This window comes from Psammomys obesus, unplaced genomic scaffold (assembly GCF_907164565.1).
Source record: "Psammomys obesus unplaced genomic scaffold, mPsaObe1.curated_primary_1811, whole genome shotgun sequence".
Classification (NCBI taxonomy): Eukaryota; Metazoa; Chordata; class Mammalia; order Rodentia; family Muridae; genus Psammomys; species Psammomys obesus.
The window spans coordinates 12,733,621-12,738,692 of NW_026592890.1; positions in this window are offsets into that span (position 1 = coordinate 12,733,621).

Below are 5,072 nucleotides of genomic sequence, written 5' to 3' on the forward strand. Positions count from 1 at the left end.
TTCCCAAAGATCCTGAAAACTGCTATGCCGACTGTTCCTGGAACTCTGCCATGCACTTGGACATGGCAATGACTTCTTACTGGCATAAGTTCACCATAATGAAGCCTCCAGGAGTTGGTCTGGATAGCCTATCAGAGTTTTGCTCCACTTAACCCAGCCCTAGTATACTGCCACCATCACCAGGATGTTAAATGGATCAGAAAACTATCCATGTCCACACTACAGAAACTGGCCGCAGAGCCTGGCTTCCCTAAGAATCTTAAAATATGGAATATATGAAATCATGAGCTGCCCTCAAATCACCCTAGAACTGTTGATTTGGGATTTCTGAAGGGAACCTGGGCTCATCCGTGGGAAGCACTCACCTTGCATGTTTGACAAAGAACTACTGCTTCCAATGCCTTGAATTCATAACAGACTGATGCAGGATCGCTGACTGTAGGCCACCTTCTTGCTCAGCGGGGCTTCTGTGATTATTTATATAGTTGGACTGTAGTGGCTGCTGATAGTGGCATGACCAGTTGTGTTGACTGTGTTCTCATCACACAGAAACTTCGACAGGATGTCGAGGAGTTTCGCAATTCCTCACTGGTGCTCTTGCGCAGCTGTCAGGAGGAGTACCAGAACTGCCTTTCTGAAGTAATGGCTATTGTGCAGAGGGCACAGCTGAGCAGCGAGGCTCTGCAAGGTGAGAGCATGCACTTGTACGGGCTCGTGAGACCCTCTGTGAACAGTGGCCAGCCTGGGATTCCAGCCTTGCTGCTTCCTACTCCTGGCATACGCAGAATGGGATGGCAATAATAAATGTGCCGTTCACACAGTGCTCAAATGCCTCCCCCCCCCAGTGTTTGGTCTGCCCACTTCTCCTGTAGCTCCCCTTACTACAAGGCCTCCTCTTCCCCTCTGACACCCACGGAACGTGTTCTTGACTTTGACATTCAGAGCCACGAGCTTTCTGGCCCAGATCTCCTCCAAAACAGGAAGTGAAGTGTTCTGTTCTACCAGTTCAGTTCCGGCCTTTCCAGGAATCCGCTAGTAGCTGGCCCGATGTGTAACATGCGTGAACTTGTTAGAGTAAACAGGGCTTACACCTGTGGTGGGTGCTCCCGCTCATCCCACTCCAACAATACCATGTGTACAAGTCCCATTTATTCTCCAGTGTCAGGCCACCCTTACCTAAGTCCTTAAGGGAAGCTGCTCATCGTGCTGATATTTTAAAGGAGGTACATCAAAACTTACAGCCTTTTACTGCTTTGGGGTTAGGTCAGTAATTTCTTTTAGAGAACAGTTGACCTGGGATTTCACTGTAGTCTCCATAGTAGAGGTCAGTTCAGTTTACTAACTTCCTGGGTTTTTGTAGGTGTGAGCATGTGCATGTATGTTTGTATGTTGTGTATACATGTGCACATGTGTGGTGTATGCATGCATATATTATGTGTGTGCATTTGGTTCATAGCATATTCATGTGTATGTAGTTGTGTGTATGATGAGGTTACATGTGATACATGTACACTGGTACAAAGGCTCATGTGCGTGGTACATGTGTCTGCTCTGTGTGATGAGTACACGTAGAGCATGTGTGGTCTGTGTGCAGGGGTAGTGCGTGTGGTGTGTGTATAGTGTGGTGTGTGCTATGTGTATAGTCGTGACCTGTGTGTATGGTCTTCACTTGCAGGTTGTATGAGAAGAGCGTCAGTCACCTGTCCCAGGAGGAGCAGGGACAAATCCTAACAAACTGGGGGCGGGGGGATGGACAGTAGAGCAGCTATGGCATTTCCCTAGGAAGTGCTGATGTGTGTGCTAACTCTGCTGCTGTGATTCACTATTCACAGCGGGGCTGTTCATGATGTGACAAGGGAAAGCCACCAGGAGGGCATCCTAGGTCGTTTCTGATGTGAGGGTTTGTGTTTGGGGTGGGGGTGGTGCTGACTCTCGGCAGGCCTTAATCCTTAGTTACCACAAGCACGGAGCACCTGGAACCTCAGTTGGAGAACCCACCGTGGCCCACAGCCTCCGTGTGACTTAGGTCCTGCTTGCATAGGGAACTGCAGGGTCTCCTCGTGAGGACTGGAAGGTGACCTGGGGTGAATTGTCCCTGCAGCTTGCCAGGCAGAGGCTACACGTCTACAGCAGTGCTTGCAGGAACTGGCTTCTCGCTACCACCTGGAGCAGCAGAGGAGAAGAGCCCTCCATAACAGCCTGGTGGTGAGTGCTTGCATCGCCAGCGTGGCGCTCCGGCAGCTCAGAACATGCCCAGGGATGATTGTGGGGCCACGGCCCAGTGAGAGCCGACCAAAAGGGCTAGAATCCTGTAGGAATGCTGGGGGGGCAGGAGTCAGCCTAGGTAGGGCAGAGAATGTCAGAGTTGAGCCACAGACTGTCAGGATCAAGCCTCCAGAAGCCACTGGCCACTCATACAGTAGGCAGTAATGGAGAGGAAGAGGTCCACCACAGTATTGGGGTAGCTTTGGTCACTATAGGTACTGTGATCACATCAAGACCTCAAAGACTGGTGGTTAAGGTGATGTGAGGTGTGGGACAGGTGATTAAGAGGTGAATTTTTTAGGCTATAAGAAGTCCAGAAGTTTCCCCGACACAGAGCCTTGGGGTCCCTGAAGCCTGTGAGCAGCTTCCTCCCTCAAGACCTTGTACCACTTTTTCAAACATAGAGAAGGCTTGAAGGATCTCTTGCCTTTCGGAAAGGCATAAGACCTAAGTGCCCTGGAAGACCAGACCTCCACACACAAACATGAGCGCCTAAGGCCTACAGTGCATTTGGCCAACCCACTTCTCAAAGACATGGCTTCCATCAGTGTGTTTTGCCTAGTATCTTGGAACCCTGGTTGCTAATTTCCAAAAGCTTGTGTGTCTGTCTCTGGGCGCACAGCTCCACTAGACTTTAGCAACAATGAGAAGCACCTGTTCTTCAGCACATTTGATTTCTTGTTTCAGTGCTCAGAACACTGACCTTAGAGATAGTTTCCGAACGCTTGTAGTGTAAAAGCACCAGCTAAAGCATTCAGGGAATTCCCTCCCCCTCCGTTTTTTTTTTTTTTTTTTTTTTTAGAAAAATGTTTTCAGCAGTGTTGGCACATGCCTTTAATCCCAGCCCTTGAGAGGCACAGGCAGGTGGGTCTCTGGGTTTGAGGCCAGCCTGGACTACAGAATGAGTTCCAGGACAGCAAGGGCTATACAGAGAAACCCTGTCTCAAAAGAACAACAACAAAAACAGAAACAAAACAAAAGCCACAAAAACATCTTAATCTTCACGGCATAGTTGTTTCTTAAGGAAGAAGGTGTCCATCCCTGGAGAACCCACTGAGAGTTCATGAGAGTAAAGCACGCCCACGTCTTTGCAGGTGTTAAAGCAGCAGACGTATACACGGTGCCCAACTGCGGGCACGTGAGAAAGTGTTGCATGCCATACAAACAATAGGCAGGTTCCACATGTGCTGACTGCTGGGGGGGGGGGGGTGTACCCGCTGCTCTCCTTAGCATCTGGAAGCTCATGGGAGGAGATGAGAACTCTGCCTCCAGGAGCCTGGCCACGCATGGAGGTCTCTTCCCGGTATTTACAATAGCCACTAGGCTCTACTGTGACTTTGTATCCTCATTTGTCTGGGTGCCTTTGGTATGTTAAAGGTGAACTTACCACAGCTGAAGCCAATAGAAAATGGAAAAGGATCAATGGCCAAGAGTTTTAACAAGTAGTGTTGATGATAGGCTGAGCCTGCTTTAGATTAAAAATAATAATAATAATAATAATAATAATAATAATAATAATAATAATAATAATAATAAAGCCAGAAAGGTGTGGGTGATAGATGCTGAAGAATGTAGGGTCCCCACACCAGTGATGTACCCTGAGCCCAGACAGGTCCTGAAAGCTGTGTCCATGTTTGAATAGCTGTTGGTATTACTAGGCCACCTGGATGGTTTCCAGACAAATGCAGGCAACAGTTTCAGCCTTGGTTGTAGCATCTTGGCTGCTAGACTCATCTGCCTAAATGCTGACATCCCCATCTTCCCTACCCCCTTTGAAGGATGGCAAAGATCTCATCCACAGGAGTGGCAAAGGGCCTGTCTCTAAGGCCAGCACCAATGCTGTGCGCATAGGTGGGCCTGTTGTGTCCCACCTCCTGCCTCCGGTTTCTCTCACTAGCCCACATCCCAGTCCTCTCTTGTGAGAGCATTCTGGGGCTGCTTTCCCATGTGAGCCTTCCCTCCCACAGTTCGCCTGCACATTCACTAGTATGCTACCAGTCCTCAAGCTTTCCTAAGACCAAGGCTGTCAGGAGGAGGCATCCAGGGGCATTTGGGGACAGGATACCCAGTTACCAGATATTTGGGGCCTAACTGATTGTTTTGAGCCAAGGTCCGCTGTGTGTCAGAGCTGCATGCCAGAGAGGGCTCCACAGGCCGTGTGGCATGGAGGCCTGCTGGGTTAGAGAAGAAACCAGACCATACAGGCTTCAGCCATCTCCGGACAGCGGTGGGGCTGAGCGGAGTGAGTGTGCGGTAGTGTCTTAGGTGAGATCAAGATGCTTTCAGGCACCCTGGTAGAAGATGGATGGGCTTCTTCAAGGCACCGGAGAGGGTTTGTCACCCAGGTCTGGGACACAGGTGTGGACTGAGCAGCATAAATCCTGTGCTGACAGTATCCACAAAACAAGATGGATCCTCCATTCATCTGCTCCGACCCTAGAGGAGACTTTCCCTCTCTGTGTGCACGACTCACTTTCACTCTTTGTTCTCCTCTAGGCAGTTAGTCACCATGACATCATCTGGATGACCCCAGGAAGGGTCAGGATAACAAGCCACAAGCCAAATTATTGAAATTCCTTCTGAAATGCCTGAGAGATTTAGCTCAGGGTACCAGGAAATGGATTTTTTTGTTGTTTGGTTGTTGCCACTTAGTGAACAAAATCTGTTAAAAGTTGAATAAAAAACCAGAGTCGCACTGAGCTGGCTGCCCTGTGGGGAAATTTCAGAGGTCAGGGCAGGTCTGCTGCCGAGCTGGCTTCTATGTTATCAGTGGTTGAAAGCTCTTTATTGTTGTAGGAGCTGAAAGG